The 17,615-nt window shown below is 37.6% G+C and overlaps 1 long non-coding RNA gene across 1 annotated transcript in view; it reads left to right on the forward strand.

Moving 5' to 3' along the window:
• The first annotated feature begins 5,423 nt into the window (after window positions 1-5,423).
• Window positions 5,424-17,615, forward strand: part of LOC149750729 (uncharacterized) — a 41,724-nt gene continuing 29,532 nt past the window's right edge. The window contains exons 1-2 of the long non-coding RNA XR_016394976.1: window positions 5,424-6,282; window positions 16,684-16,851. This is a non-coding gene — a long non-coding RNA (uncharacterized LOC149750729). The remainder of the gene's footprint in view (window positions 6,283-16,683; window positions 16,852-17,615) is intronic.

A 17,615-nucleotide genomic window follows, 5' to 3' on the forward strand; every position in this document is an offset into this window, starting at 1 on the left:
AAACTGTGATTAAAACTCTTCCAACAAACAGAAGTTCAGGACCAGATGGCTTCACAGGTGAATTCTATTTAACATTTAGAGAAGAGCTAAAACCCATCCTTCTCAAACTCTTCCAAAAATTGCAAAGGAAGGAAAACTCTCAAACTCATTCTATGAGGCCACCATCACCCTGATACCAAAACCAGACAAAGATACTACAAAAAAAGAAAATTACAGATCAACATCACTGATGAATACAGATGTGAAAATCCTCAAAAAATACTAGCAAACAGAATCCAACAACACATTAAAAGAATCATACACCATTATCAAGTGGGTTTTATCCCAGAGATGCTACAGTTCTTCAATATACGCAAATCAATCAATGTGATACACCATATTAACAAATTGAAGAAGAAAAACCATATGATCATCTCAGTAGATGCAGAAAAAGGTTTTCACAAAATTCAACACCCATTTATGATAAAAACTCTCCAGAAAGTGGGCATAGAGGGAACCTACCTCAGCTTAATAAAGGCCATACACCTCAAACAAAAACATCATTCTCAATGTTGAAAAACTGAAAGCATTTCTTCTAAAATCAGGAACAAGACAAGGATGTCCACTCTCGCTACTATTATTCAACATAGTTTTGGAAATTCTAGCCACGGCAATCAGAGAAGAAAAAATAAAATAAAATGAATCCAAATTGGAAAAGAAGAAGTAAAACTGTCACTGTTTGCAGATGACATCACACTATACACAGAGAATCCTAAAGATGCCACTAGAAAACTACTAGAGGTAATCAATGAATTTGGTAAAGTTGCAAGATACAAAATTAATGCACAGAAATCTCTTGCATTCCTATACATTGATGATGAAAAATCTGAAAGAGAAATTAAGGAAACACTCCCATTTACCACTGCAACAAAAAGAGTAAAATATCTAGGAATAAACCTACCTAGGGAGACAAAAGACCTGTATGTAGAAAATTATAAGAAACTGCTGAAAGAAATTAAAGATGATACCAACAGATGGAGAGATATACCATGTTCCTGGATTGGAAGAATCAATATTGTGAAAATGACTATACTACCCAAAGCAATCTACAGATGCAATGCTATCCCTATCAAATGACCAATGGCACTTTTTACGGAAGTAGAAAAAAAAATCTTAAAATCTGTACGGAGACACAAAAGACCCCGAATAACCAAAAGAGTCTTGAGGGAAAAAAACAGAGCTGGAGGAATCAGACTCCCTGACTTCAGAGTATACTACAAATCTACAGCAATCAAGACAATATGTTACTGGCACAAAAACAGAAATACAGATCAATGGAACAAGACAGAAAGCCCAGAGATAAACCCACGCACCTATGGTCAACTAATCTATGACAAAGGAGACAAGGATATACAATGGAGAAAAGACAGTCTCTTCAATAAGTGGTGCTGGGAAAACTGGACAGCTACATGTAAAAGAATGAAATTAGAACACTCCCTAACACCAGACACAAAAATAAACTCAAAATGGATTCAAGACCTAAATGTAAGACCAGACACTGTAAAACTCTTAGAGGAAAACATAGGAAGAACACTCTGACATAAATCACAGCAAGATCTTTTTTGATACACCTCCTAGAGTAATGGAAATTAAAACAAAAATAAACAAACGGGACCTAATGAAACTTAAAAGCTTTTGCAAAGCAAAAGAAACTACAAACAAGATGAAAAGACAACCTTCAGAATGGGAGAAAATATTTGCTAATGAATCAATGGACAAAAGATTAATCTCCAAAATATATAAACAGCTCTTGCAGCTCAATATTAAAAAAACAAACAACCTAATCAAAAAATGGGCAGAAGACCTAAATAGACTTTTCTCCAAAGAAGACATACAGATGGCCAAGAAGCACACGAAAAGCTGCTCAACATCACTAATTATTAGAGAAATGCAAATCAAAACTACAGTGAGGTATCACCTCACACCAGTTAGAATGGGCATTACCAGGAAATCTACAAACATCAAATGCTGGAGAGAGTGTGGAGAAAAGGAACCCTCTTGCACTGTTGGTGGGAATGTACATTGATATAGCCACTTTGGAGAACAGTATGGAGGTTCCTTAAAAAACTAAAAATAGTGGCTTCCCTGGTGGCGCAGTGGTTGAGAGTCCACCTGCCGATGCAGGGGACACGGGTTCATGCCCCAGTCCAGGAAGATCCCACATGCTGCAGAGCGGCTGGGCCCGTGAGCCATGGCCGCTGAGCCTGCACGTCTGGAGCCTGTGCTCCGCAATGGGAGAGGCCACAACAGTGAGAGGCCCGCGTACCGCAAACAAAACAAAACAAAACAAACAACAAAAAAACTAAAAATAGAATTACCATATGACCCAGCAATTCCGCTACTGGCCATATACCCTGAGAAAAGCACAATTCAAAAAGACACAGGCACCCCAATGTTAACTGCTGCGCTTTTACAATAGCCAGGTCATGGAAGCAACCTAAATGCCCGTCGACAGACAAATGGATAAAGAAGATCTGGTACATATATACAATGGAATATTACTCAGCCATAAAAATGAACAAAATTCGGTCATTTGTAGAGACGTGGATGAATCTAGAGACTGTCATACAGAGTGAAGTAAGTCAGAAAGAGAAAAACAAATATCGTATAGTAACGCATATATGTGGAACCTAGACAAATGGTACAGGTGAATTGGTTTGCAGGGCCGAAATAGAGACACAGATGTATAGAACAAATGATTGGGACACCAAGGGGGTAAAGCAGCAGGGGGTGGGGGTGGGGGTGTGCTGAATTGGGTGATTGGGATTGACACGTATACACTGATGTGTATATAATGGATGACTAATAAGAACCTGCTGTATAAAAAAATAAATAAAATTCAAAAAAAGTAACTAAACAGGGAGATCTGATGAACTTCAGAATTGGCAAACACATCCACGTGCTGGGAATGTGGCACACCCAACTCTATGAGGACAGAAGCTCCTGTGGTTGGGACTCTTCCAGATCTCACCCTATGTACCTCTTCATCAGATGTTCATTTGTATCATTTATAATAAACCAGTAAGCCTAAGTAGAGTGAAAAAAATGAATAAATAAAAAACTAATAGTGGCCAAATCTATAGAGTTTAGAAAATGCACCCTTCTCAAAGCTCCATTTCCAAGTTAGAACATGGCTCCATGACTGGAAAAGCATTAAAAGTCCTTGTAGTCTCTCATAGGTGGTGCTGTATATAGATTTGAAAACAAGAGTTTTCTCACTACCTTGCTGCTGTTGTTTAGTTAGTTTCTCAACAGTCTCTGACCTATCCTTCTAATCAATCTTTTCTATGCTCTTGTTCCTTCCTCTTTGAACAAAGGAAGAAAAGATTAATGGCAAGTCCATTTTACTTTCTAGGAATTTGTTAAGACCTGCTAAATCTGATCACTATTCAAGTAGCCAATTATTACGAGAATGTGAATAAAAAAGAAATGGATTCCTTCATAATTCTGATTGTGCACTTAAAAAATTGCTGCTCTAAGGTTAACTAAACATTCTAGGCATAGTCAAAGAATATTCTGTTGCAGTTTAACATGTCTCATAATACTATGGACTTTTAGAGCTGTGTAACTCTAGGAGGAGCTGAAGCTAAAGCCTTGGGGAAATTCTGAGCTTGCTCTATTTTTAAAGTCCATCATGTGCTAGTATTACCAACAGTTCAAAGAGAATACCGTATGTAATATTCAAATATTTGTGAACCATTAAGTTTTGTATAAAGATGTCTATTGAGCAAAAAAAAAAAACTTTTTGTTTATCTTCTCAAAGAACCAGATTTTAGTTTTATTGATCTTTGCTATTGTTTTCTTTCGTTCTATTTATTTCTGCCCTGATCTTTATGATTTCTTTCCTTCTGCTAACTTTGGATTTTGATTGTTCTTCTTTCTCTAGTTCCTTTAGGTGTAACGTTAGATTATTTATTTGAGATTTTTCTTGTTTCTTGAGGTAGGCTTGTATAGCCATAAACTTCCCTCTTAGAACTGCTCTTGCTGCATCGCATAGGTTTTGGATCATCGTGTTTTCATTGTCATTTGTCTCTAGGTATTTTTTGATTTCCTCTTTGATTTCTTCAGTGATCTCTTGGTTATTTAGTAATGTAGTGTTTAGCCTCCATATGTTTGTGTTTTTTACGTTTTTTTCCCTATAATTGATTTCTAATCTCATAGCATTGTGGTCAAAAAAGATGCTTGATGTGGTTTCAATTTTCTTAAATTTACTGAGGCTTGATTTGTGACCCAAGATGTGACCTATCCTGGAGAATGTTCTGTGCACACTTGAGAAGAAAGTGTAATCTGCTGTTTTTGGATGGAATGTCCTACAAATATCAATTAAATCTATCTGGTCTATTGTGTCATTTAAAGCTTCTGTTTCCTTATTAATTTTCTTTTTTGGATGATCTGTCCATAGGTGTAAGTGAGGTGTTAAAGTCCCCCACTATTATTGTGTTACTGTCGAGTTCCTCTTTTAGAGCTGTTAGCAGTTGCCTTATGTATTGAGGTGCTCCTATGTTGGGTGCATATATATTTATAATTGTTATATCTGCTTTTTGGATTGATCCCTTTATCATTTTGTAGTATCCTTCCTTGTCTCTTGTAACATTCTTTATTTAAAGTCTATTTTATCTGATATGAGTATTGCCACTCCAGCTTTCTTTTCATTTCCATTTGCATGGAATGTCTTTTTCCATCCCCTCACTTTCAGTCTGTATGTGTCCCTAGGTCTGAAGTGGGTGTCTTGTAGACAGCATATATATGGGTCCTGTTTTTGTACTCATTCAGCAAGCCTGTGTCTTTTGGTTGGAGCATTTAATCCGTTCACATTTAAGGTAATTATCAATATGTATGTTCCTATTACTCTTTACTTAATTGTTTTGGGTTTGTTTTTATAGGTCCTTTTCTTCTCTTGTGTTTCCCACTTAGAGAAGTTCCTTTAGCATTTGTTGTAGAGCTGGTTTGGTGGTGCTAAATTCTCTTAGCTTTTGATTATCTGTAAAGCTTTTGATTTCTCCATCGAATCTGAATGAGATCGTTTCCAGATAGAGTAATCTTGGTTGTCGGTTCTTCCCTTTCATCACTTTAAGTATGTCATGCCACTCCCTTCTGGTTTGTAGAGTTTCTGCTGAGAAATCAGCTGTTAACCTTATGGGAGTTCCCTTGTGTGTTATTTGTCATTTTTCCCTTGTTGCTTTCAATAATTTTTCTTTGTCTTTAATTTTTGTCAGTTTGATTACTATGTGTCTCAGTGTGTTTCTCCTTGGGTTTATCCTGTATGGGACTCTCTGCACTTCCTGGACTTGTGTGGCTTTTTCTTGTCCCATGTTAGGGACGTTTTTGACTATAATCTCTTCAAATATTTTCTTGGGTCCTTTCTCTCTCTCTCCTTTCTTTCTCTCTTCTCCTTCTCAGACCCTTATAATGCGAATGTTGTTGCATTTAATGTTGTCCCAGAGGTCTCTTAGGCTGTCTTCATTTCTTTTCATTCTTTTTTCTTTATTCTGTTCTGCAGCTATGCATTCCACCATTCTGTCTTCCAGGTCACTTATCTGTTCTTCTGCCTCAGTTATTCTGCTATTGATTCCTTCTAGTGTAGTTTTCATTTCAGTTATTGTATTGTTCATCTCTGTTTGTTTGTTCTTTAATTCTTCTAGGTCTTTGTTAAACATTTCTTGCATCTTCTTGATCTTTGCCTCCAATCTTTTTCTGGAGTCCTGGATCATCTTCACTATCATTATCCTGAATTCTTTTTCTGGAAGGTTGCCTATCTCCACTTCATTTAGTTGTTTATCTGGGGTTTTATCTTGTTCCTTCACCTGGTACATAGCCCTCTGCCTTTTCATTTTGTCTATCTTTCTGTGAATGTGGTTTTTGTTCCACAGGCTGCAGGATTGTAGTTCTTCTTGCTTCTGCTGTCTGCCCTCTGGCGGATGAGGCTAAGAGGTTTCAGCAAGTTTTCTGATCAGAGGGACTGGTTGTGGGTAGAGCTGGCTGTTGCTCTGGTCGGCAGAGCTCAGTAAAACTTTAATCTGCTTGTGTGCTGATGGGTAGGGCTGGGTTCCCTCCCTGTTGGTTGTTTGGCCTGAGGAATCCCAGCACTGGAACCTACCCGGTCTCTTTGGTGGGGCTAATGGCAGACCCTTGGAGGGCTCACACCAAGGAGTACTTCCCAGAACTTCTGCTGCTAGTGTCCTTGTCCTCACGGTGAGACAGAGCCACCTCCCACCTCTGCAGGAGACCTTCCAACCCTAGCAGGTAGGTCTGGTTTAGTCTCCTATGGAGTCACTGCTTCTTCCCCTGGGTCCTGATGCACACACTACTTTGTGTGTGCCATCCAAGAGTGGAGTCTCTGTTTCCCCTAGTCCTGTTGAAGTCCTGAAATCAAATCCTGCTAGCCTTCAAAGTCTGATTCTCTAGGAATTCCTCCTCCCGTTGCCAGACCCCCCAGGTTGGGAAGCCTGACGTGGGGCTCAGACCCTTCACTCCAGTGGGTGGACTTCTGTTGTACAAGTGTTCTCCAGTTTGAGGGTCACCCACCCAGCAGTTACGGGATTTGATTTTATTGTGATTGTGCCCCTCCTACCATCTCATTGTGGCTTCTCCTTTGTCTTTGGATGTGGGGTATCTTTTTTGTGAGTTCCAGTGTCTTCCTGTCAATGATAGTTCAGCAGTTAGTTGTGATTCAGGTGCTCTTGCAAGAGGGAGTGAGAGCACGTCCTTCTACTCTACCATCTTGAACCAGGGCTCTATGATAATCTTATATTGTGGCTTCCTTCTATCATAAAGCAACTTTTCATTGGGCATTTAGCATAACAACCAGTCACAATTTATCAGTCTATGGTTTAAAATAGGTTAGTCATTTTTAATAAAAAAAATCATCTTAAGTTTTTATATTCAACTTGTTTTTATAAGAATATAATTAATAATAAAAGTACCAAAGCTCATTGTAAATGATGAAACAAATACATTTTAAAAATAAATAAATCATCTCTTTCCTACTCTCCTTAATTCCCACCAGGCAACAACCAACTTGAATTTATTGCTTTTTACCTTGAGAATTAACTTTATTAGGTTTTTTATTACAAAAGCCTTGCCAAAACAATGCAACAACATATAAAGATATTAATCTTCCCTTTATCCTTCTTCCAATCTTACCTCCTGGGATTAGCCATGTTACCAGCGTAGTGTATATCCTCCCAAACTTCTCCATGCTCAAACAATAGAATGCAAACATATATATATATATATATATATATATATATATCATGGTCCATATTTTTATCTATAATTTACTTTTCTTACTTAACTCTAGATCCTGGATATCCCTCAAGGACAATAGCTATAGATCTAATTCATTCATTTAAATAGTGATCTGATATTCCAGAGTATGAATGAAACAAATGTTTTTAGTCATTCCCCTATCAATATTCACCTTTTTTTCCTCTCTCTCTCTCTCTCTCTCTCTCTGTGTGTGTGTGTGTGTGTGTGTAGCAGAGAGTGTAGGGAAAAGGGTCACCACTACAAACAACACTGCCATAAACTTATTATATGTAGGAAATATACTCAAAATATTCAATGGCCAGCATGGCAAAGAAGCTGAATAATCAGAATTGATATCCAATCAATCTGCTGCTATACCATGCCCATACATAATTCGATTATCAGCTCTAATTTTGCATTCTTTCTTTTATATTGCCACTTGTATTTCTAGAGCATAAGTTTTCCCATAGATTATTGTCTAGGTTCCAGTTGTCTACTGTTGCATAATAAATCACCCCAAACTTAGTTGCTTAACACTACAGCAATTATCTTACTGCCTCTCACTGTGTTCTGGAATTCAGGAAGGGTTGAGCTGGCAAAGCCTGACTCGGGATTACTCATGCAGTTGTAGGTAGATGGTGAATGGTGCCAGAATGACAAGGGGCCAGAAGAGCTGAAGCCTGGTCAGCCTCTTCTCCCTCTTTATGTAGTCTCAGGGCCTCTCCATGTGGTCTCTAGCATAGACTAGTTTAGGCTTACTCACAGCATGATGGTCTTAAAACAGTTGGGTGGTTTATGTGGGGAGCTGAAGGCTTCGAGAGAAAGTATCTTAGCAAACAAAGAAAAAGATGCATGGCCCTCTATGACCAAGACATGAAGGTCACACAGCCTCACTTCTGCCATATTCTGTTCAATATAGGTGAGTCATAAGCCAGCCTAGTTCAAAGGGAAATGCCATGTCTTCATGAGGGAGCGGCAAGGTTCTAAAAAGACTATTTTGGAGTAGAAAATATTTCGCAGCCATCTCTGGAAAATAAAATGTGCCACAGTTTGCCTTCTGGCCACAACTTATATCCCTCCCACTTGCAAAATATGCTCACTCTCTCCAAAAACTCTTCAAAAGTTTCATCCCATTATGCATCAGGCTCAAAATCTAAGATCTTACCATCTAAATTAAACCCAGGTCCAAATGAGGTTACTTGTGTGTGGTTCTTCAGATACAGATGGCTGAGTATTCTTCTTCTTTATCTGAAGACCTATGACCTAAGAAGACAAGCTACCTGCACCACATGCACCCAACATAAAAAGGTGGGACAGTAATAGGATAACTACTATACATGGCTCATTCAAAAAGGAAAAAATGAGAAGCACACAGCAGGCACTGGTGTACCCAACTTGGAAAAGCCTTACAGGCACTCTGTTGCCAGCTTACTGATTAAGGCCCAGTACTCTTCCCTGAGACTAATTTTCCGGAGCTCTGGGCTGTATCCTCTGGGGTCTTAGTTCTGCCCTCTGAGTCATCTTTTTGGTTTTCTTCTCATAAAATGTCTATATTTTCAGCTAAGTTGAGTAGTTTTCCTAGCCTGTATAAGTTCTTGCCTATAGAAGATCAAGGAGTCCAAAGCTCTCTTCACTTTGTACTGCTTCTACCATTTCAGTTCAAGCTGAAGCTGATACAATTCTTTTAAAATTTTGTGGAGTTTTTGTATGTCAATTTATAATCTAGTGTATTATACGAAAATCATATCCAAAATCTCTTTAAGATAATTCCTCTCTACCTTGGGTTCCCTGTGAAGTTCCTGTAAAACACCCTTAAAATTCTTGAAAGCCCTGTTTTTGAATAGGGAGGATCTGTGAGGCAGTTCCTTAGGCCCTTAGAAAGCTTTTGTCTGTTTAAAAGGGTCTATGGGGGTTTCCCTGGTGGCGCAGTGGTTGAGAGTCCGCCTGCCAATGCAGGGGACACGGGTTCGTGCCCCGGTCCGGGAAGATCCCACATGTTGCGGAGCAGCTGGGCCCGTGAGCCATGGCCGCTGAGCCTGCGCATCCGGAGCCTGTGCTCCGCAACGGGAGAGGCCACAGCGGTGAAAGGCCCGCGTATCGCAAAAAAAAAAAAAGGGTCTGTGAAGCACCTTTATCATAGTAGTGGCCCCAGATGCTCACTTAGAGCCTTTATACTTAAACTTAAGTTACAAATCTAATAATCATGGCTGTCCAATTTGCCAGATTCCTGAAGATCTAATCGGAAAACTAGAAGAGGTAGGTAAGAGTGGCATATCTACAGTCAGGCAAAGTGACAGTAATGAGATATTACAGATGAAGTCAGACACAGATGAGGATGCAGAGAAAGAGATAAAGAGGAAAAAGAAAAACTCAAACTGTGCAGTAATCTGAGTTATTTAATTTTGTTGTAAATAATACTATACTCCTCGGTAGTAATGAGATCAGGAAAGCTTCAAGAGATCACAGAGACGTTAGTTGACAATCATTTTGGCACTGTGGTTTAGAGCACAGTTCTGGAGCTAGACCCTGGGTTTTAATCCCAGCTCCAATACTGCCCTGATGGTACAATCTTAGGTAAATTATTTTATGACTGTGTCTCTATTTTTTCATATTTGAAATGGGCATGATACTCAGACCTATCTTGTGGGGTGATTGTTAGGGTTAAGTGATATAATACATATAAAATGCTTAAAAAGTGTCTGGGACACAGTAAGTATTCAATAAATGTTAACCATTGTTACCATTATTATTATTTTGTTTAGTTGGCTTTAGAAGATAAAATATTTAGAAAGAATTTCATCACAAGTGGGTAAAATATACATCATCTGGTGCTAAAAGAACTATGCTCCAGTTATCTGAAAAAAATCTCCTTATGTGGAATTTCTCATTCTAGTGAAGTCAGACTGATGATACATGAGTGTCCCAATTTCACAGATAAGAGAACAAACAGCTGAAATGAGGAGATAAACATCCTTCACAAGGTCAATCCTGAGCTCCAGAACTCCTACTCAGTAGTTCAGGGAAGGATTTTACCGTTTCATTTTGTTGTCCCCCCCCACCGCCGCCTCCGCCCCGGCACCATTCTTTCTTGAACGGTGTCTTTGAGTACTGCTTACCAATCTGGTCTTCCTAGTGCCGTTTTCTTACATACCAGGGACAGGCAAAATTTCCCTAAATTTGTGATTCAAGATGTTCTAACATTTCTTCCAGTTACATTTGGAGGATATTAAAATCAAAGAGCATCCCTTACAATCCAAAGATCAGAACAACTTTCCAAATAATCATTTGGAGCAGCTTCTTGAATTTTGAAGGATCATAAAACTCTTTAATGATCTACCAAAACTATTGATCTTTTCTCCATTAAAAAAATGCATAAGTACATTTGAGTATAATTTCAGGGGATTCATGTGGGTTTCCCCTAAACTACTGATATATCAGTTAGAGCATCCATGAACAACAGTTTCAGAACCTTTGATTTAAAGGCATTAGTAAGGTATGACTTCCTAGAAGAGCAGAGTATATTTTTTCTGATAGGGTTATTTGTCTTCTTTATAAAAATCACAAGAAGAAACAATTGCTAATACAACATATTGAAATTATCTCCTCCAGAGCTGAGCCAGAATCCTTTTCATCTGTGTCTATTTTTCCCTAATCTATCTGTTTCTATAACTATTCTTGAATTGTCAAGGCATTTTTAATTTGACCCTCATGTAATTGCAGAATCTGTCTTCCAGGATTATTTCCCAAAATTTAATTTCTGTTTGGGATTTGGTTTTAAGCCAACAATTCAAATATTCAAAATATAATATTCTGAAGAAATATTCTCAAATTATTTCAGTCCTGCTGTTAGCTTTTCCTTCTCCACAATGTTCCTAAGGAATGAAGTGCCCTTGGCTTAAATGTAATTCTTCTTTTTTGTCTGCTTAGTAGTCTATGGTTGTTTACCATATATCAGAAGAGGAAGTGCAAGATGTCTTATAAATTGTTAGATTTTGATTTATTCTTTAAAAAAATGTCAGTTATACATTTGCACATAAATTGAATTTATATTCCCCGTCCTTCAGTTTTCAGAATTTGCCAAGAAATACCTTCAAATTATTTATTTAATATATTCTATTTTACTTATTTGTTTTACTTTCTATTTAAAAATTGAAGAAATGCCCTAAGAGGCGGAAGTGGAGAAAAATATTATCTAAGGAGGGCACATAAAAGTTAGAGCTAAAAGAGATATTACAGGTTGTCAGTCAAACGCCCTCATTTTAAGGATAAGGAAACTGCACCTAAGGGCTTTCAACACCTTACTTAAGGTAAAGACCTGGTGGGGAAATGGTGATGGACCGAATTTGTGCAAAGAAGGATGCAGTGAAATGCTTGGTTTACAGTTCTTTTGCAAGAATGAATACAAAATAAGTTTTTCACATCTAAACTTTTAGAGTGGCAAAGAGTTATTTCCTAAATTCAATGTCTCAAAATCCACTTAGTTATTCTACCTTTGGGAGAGGGTGGGGAAAATGTGATTAAAATTTCCCCACCTATACAAGCATTATTGCGTTTATTAACATCTCTAAGTCTCTTACTATGTTAGTACTACAACCTTAAAATAGAAATAAGTACAGTCACTCACTGCGGAAAACCAAAAAGCTGGTTTTTCTCTGTGTAGTCTATAAAAATTAAGTTTTCCCAAGTGATCTGCAAACAGAGATAGAGATGGGAGTTTTGCACTCCAGTAGGACAAAAGTTTCTCCTGATTTAAGCCCTAACCCTTATTTTTTACCTCCTCTCTTTTCAATCATCCCGTGAATTCCTGAAGAAGTCAATGAAATGTTTCCTTCTTGCCTAAGCTTGTATCAACTGCTGCTTTGATAATGATGCAGCATGCTAAGTAATGAGGATGACTTGGCAAAAGTTGTTTTAGTAGGAAGTTGTTTTATTGGAACATAACGTTGTTTTACTAGAAAGTTGTTTTTTATCCAGCACAATAAACTACCCCAGTGTCTAGAACAGCTATGTCCCTAACACTTTAAATTACTACAAACATCCAGACCTCCCATCCCATGCATTTAATATATGGCCATATAGAAATATATTTGTTTATTTTCTTGAAAGTAGACGTAGAGTAGTAAATTTTTATCAGAATTGTTTTTATTTTTTTCCATTATTTGAAGATTTATTTTATTTTTTAACATCTTTATTGGAGTATAATTGTACAGTGTTGTGTTACTTTCTGCTGTATGACAAAGTGAATCAGCTGTATGTATACATATATCCCCATATCACCTCCCTCTTGAGTCTCCCTCTCATCTTCCCTATCCCACCCCCCTAGGTGGTCACAAAGCACTGAGCTGATCTCCCTGTGCTAGGCGGCTGCTTCCCACTAGCTATTTTACATTTGGTAGTGTATATATGTCAATGCTACTCTCTCACTTCATCCCAGCTTACCTTCCCCCTCCCTGTGTCCTCAAGTCCATTCTCTATGTCTGCATCTTTACTCCTGTCCTGCCCCTAAGTTCATTAGAACCTTTTTTTTTTTTTGGATTCCATATATATGTTAGCATATGGTATTTTGGTTTTCTCTTTCTGACTTACTTCACTCTGTATGACAGACTCTAGGTCCATCCACCTCACTACAAATAACTCAATTTTGTTTCTTTTTATGGCTGAGTAATATTCCATTGTATATATGTGGCACATCTTCTTTATCCATTCATCTGTCGATGGACACTTAGGTTGCTTCCATGTCCTGGTTATTGTAAATAGTGCTGCAGTGAATATTGGGGTGCATGCATCTTTTTGACTTATGGTTTTCTCAGGGTATATGCCCAGTAGTGGGATTGCTGGGTCATATGGTAGTTCTATTTTTGGTTTTTTAAGGAACCTCCATACTGTTCTCCATAGTGGCAGTATCAATTTACATTCCCACCAACAGTGCAAGAGGGTTCCCTTTTCTCCACACCCTCTCTAGCATTTATTGTTTGTAGATTTTTTGATGATGGCCATTCTGACCGGTGTGAGGTGACACCTCATTCAGAATTGTTTTTAATTCAAATTGTGCATGTTGCAGGTTGAACAGCTTAGATGCAAATAGGGCTAGCATTAGACTTTCCACTGTGGTGTTAGGTGTTATTCAGCAGTTTCTCACCCAGGAAGATAGGAATGGTGCTGCTTCTGTTCTAATGTTGACAACCTCTAAGTGTCATTATTGCTTTCTCCTAGAATATCTATGGTTTTACCTTTCCTACAGCACCAAGGACAAATGAATAGCCTTCTCTAATGACAGCAGCTTGTTAACACTGAGTTGCTGTGAACTTGAAGGTCCACTATCCAAAGGTTGCACTCCTATTATATCCTACCATCAGCCTCCAAAAAAATCCATAATATTGATAGTAACTTTAATGCATATCATCTATCTCCCTATAATAATTTCCAAGAAAACCTGCTAAGATACTTCATAATTAGCACCTTTATCACCTTTTCTTAGGACACACACACAAAAAAAACCCATGTAGTATTTGCCTCCATCCATATATGATAATCTTAGATAAGGCCATTTAACACCTGGTTGATGGTGGAGGCTGAAATATACTGCCTGGCATCAGGTTGTAATGAAAAACCATTACAAGTTATCAGGCATATGATTAACTGGAGAACAGCTATCAGACCTTAGGTAAATGACAGGGAGCCTTCAATTGCACAGCAACAATTTAGCAAGGCAGGGACCAGAAATGAGGAATATTGAGGTGCAATGGCAGCCTCCCTTGGCTTGGAACTTAGCCAGATGAAAAGTCAATCCTCCAAGGATCATTTGTCACATGTCAGGAGTGCAAATTACCGACCCTTATCAACAGCAAAAGAGGACATTTTTGAAGGTCAGCCATCATGGCAGCTCTAAAAATCTTAAGACTACAGAAGGGTTGCACATCAAGCATGGCTCTCCCTGAGCCTGCAGAGTGTTTTCAGCTTTTTTTTTTTTTTTTTAACTTTGGTGGGAAACTGGTCATTTGAATGTCTTCAGCAAGATATGTGCCCTAACTCAGGACAAAAAAATGAAGATATTTACTTCTTTTCCAGCTGGTAATGTGGTTGTTTTAAGAAAATGATTCAATAACTTTAAAAAAAAAAAAGGGAGAATAAGAGTTTGGTTCAAGAAAGTCTTTGCATGTCATAATTTATACATAAATACAAGGAATGAATGGACTAAGGCATCAGTTTGTTGGATCTCTAAATCCCAACCATTGGTCATGGATGGTCCAGAAGACAGCTGTGCAAACCTCAGGCAATAAATACTGTGGGACTAGGAACAAGCCTAGATTCATTTAAGGAGGAGGCACAATACTTGCCTTGCCTTTCTGAGCGCTGTTGGCATTGCATCTGAATGCCTGTTGCTGCCCCCTGGTGGCCCAGAGATTCCCACACCAAAGCCCCTTTTCTTCCCCCAATAAACACCTGACCCATGTCCCCAAGGCCTTGCTTTCTTCTTTACAAAGTTACAAGAGAAGATTTTTAAGTTTTAAAAATAATTTTTATATGACACTACTTTTCAGGCCAAAACAACAAAAACAATTGCAACAAATGTTTACAGAACAGAATGTGATCATTTTAAGTAACAAAATCATATTTACAGACTATACTCATATTTCATTTCATTTCATTTTGGAAGTATGTATGTGTATAAGTGTGTGTATATATATGTGTGTGTGTGTGTGTGTATATATATATATATATAAAATATCATAATAGGAGCTGCTATTTGTTGAGCACTTACTAGGTGTTAGGTGTACCTTCTGCATCATTTAATCACGAGGATTCCATAAGGTTATTTTACAGATGAAGATACAGGCTAAAGGACATGCTTCTGGTTCTGGAGCCCTACAAACAAGAATATATGGGGTACAGAAAGATGAAAGAAGGAAGAGAATGCAAAGAAATAAGAGGAGTGCAAGAATGAAGGATGATTTTCTCTACAAGATCTAGACAACCTTCTTAAATAGAAAGTTTCTTTATCTACTTAACTTCCAGAGAGGTCAAGTTCAAGGTCACACAATAAATGCAAAACCCAGCGTTGAATCCAGATTTGCCTAAATGCAAAGCTTCTCAATTGTTACAATGGTGATTATAATGGAATTTGGCCAGAGGACTCAAGAACCTCCAAATCCTGTCCTCAATAAGCCACCTCCTCTCCCATGAGATCCCTTAGGGAATATTATACATAGACAAAAATGGCTGGCAAAAGAACTACTGAATGCAAACTGAAGTTTACTAGTTTTCTAAGCAAGTCTAGATGACAGGGAGAATTTTTGTGCTTAGGCTGAAGGTAGCCTAAGTTTAGACACAAAAGACTACAGAATAGCCTAGATCCTAAGGAAAAGGGAAATGTGAGGTGCAGAAAGAGCAAAGATGGAAAAGATGGCAAAGAAATAAGAGTTGCTACAGGAAAAAGAGCAATTCTCTACAACATGGATGCAAGATCTAAACAACTTTTAAAATAGTTTCTTTGCCTACTTCTGCCTCTTCTTTTTTCCTTCATTTGGCATCTCTGTTCTTGGGTCCTCAAGGTTCCTATCTACTGTTTCTAAGACCTTGATTATACATCTGATTCAAATTTTAATCCCCACACTTCCTCCCATCTGAGGGTCGATGCTCCAAAATTACCTAACTCCTTCCCACTCTCTAATTAGAACCTAAGACTTTGGTTTTGCCTGTTTGTTCAAAGCTGGAGGAAAGCATCCTGATTGAGAGAGGCTGTGCAGTGTGGTGATTAAGAGTGTGTCCTCTGAGCTGAAGTCAAAGCTCTGTAACTTACTAGCCATCTAAATTTGGACAAAGTCTCAAACATCTCTGGGCCTCAGGTTCAATACCTGTGGGGATGATAATTATAGCATCAATCTCATTTATTTATTACAAGGATTAAATGAGTTCATATGTAAAATGGATTTACAACAGTAGTTGGCACAAAGCAAATCTATATAAGTATTTGATATAATTTACTTCTAAGGAGGTTAAAACAAATATCTTCTTTAACAGTCCAAGCGTCATCTAAATTTATGTTCAAAGAGGATACATAATAACTCCAATTAATGTTATTATATATATAATAACATAATAACATTATATACATAATAACATAACTCCAATTAATCATAAGTAGTAACAGATTTTAGTTGCTGTAATAAATGAAGCAGAAAAAGTCAGGTCCTGTGTAGGGGAAATATTCCTTGTGTAAGTGATGGTGGAAGGGGGGATATGGAAGCAGACACTTTAAGGATGAAAGATAACATATGATAGGCAATGTAAGGTAAATGCTTAATCTGTAAAATGCAGAAACACCTCTAAATATTTTTTTTCATTTTTCAGACAATATTTATTTTCTACTTCTTATTTTTTCTAAAAATTCCTTAGTATTTTTTTCCCAACAGCTTCCAGGGAAACTGAGGACTATGTTGCCAGTTGCAGCAGGATGGAGAATCTGTGGAGGCTCTTTACACCCTCTATCTTGTATAAGTGGAGCCCAAGAGAAGAGAGGTCAAGGGATTTAAACTACTCAGCTACTTCAGTTTTTGTTCAGTGGTAAGTAAAGCAATTCTAATACCAACAAAGGAAACCAAAATGATGGTTTCTGTAAATAATGACCACCCACGAGAGGACGGGAAGAGAGGGGTCATACACAGAGAGGAGGGCAACCAGGAGCGAATGTCTAGAGCAGGGATCATACAGCCAGCCTGAAATGACATTTTACAGCAATGCAGTGAAGAACACTCAGTAAGTTAACAATAACCTAAATAAAATAACAAGTTTCAACAATGAACATAACTTGCCACATTTCACTTAAATTAGGTTTAGCCATTTATCTTCACCTTGAAAAGAAAATCTCTACAATTCCTGTGATGTTTCCTGAGAAGGAAGCAAATGAAAAGAATCTTACATACTCTTAAACTAGGTTAAGATTATAATCATCACTTCCCTCATGCACAAGAAACACAAATGATTTTTCCTCTCCACAATCATGGGTCTCTCCTTTACAAAGGATTCTGTGTGTCCCTCCATTTCTGAATAATTTTTATTTAATTTGACTCAATAAGGAGCCAAATCAATTTGAGCCATTTTTACTACACAAAAGATTCTAGATCTCTCACTCAAACATTTTCTTCATTTTCTTGAAAATGTAGGCCATCTATAACACTAGTCTGAATTACTTTAGGAGAAATAGTATGTGATTTTCTATTAAAGTCCAGAAAAAAATAGATTTAATGGGACCAAAAGATAAATTTTAGCATTAAATTAATATTTTATCAATCCCAATGTAAGTATAATCAAAATATCTACCTTCATTG

Source organism: Delphinapterus leucas, chromosome 1 (assembly GCF_059928025.1).
Source record: "Delphinapterus leucas isolate spDelLeu-1000000601 "Yukka" chromosome 1, BTC_Dleu_Yukka2, whole genome shotgun sequence".
In the NCBI taxonomy this organism is placed as follows: Eukaryota; Metazoa; Chordata; class Mammalia; order Artiodactyla; family Monodontidae; genus Delphinapterus; species Delphinapterus leucas.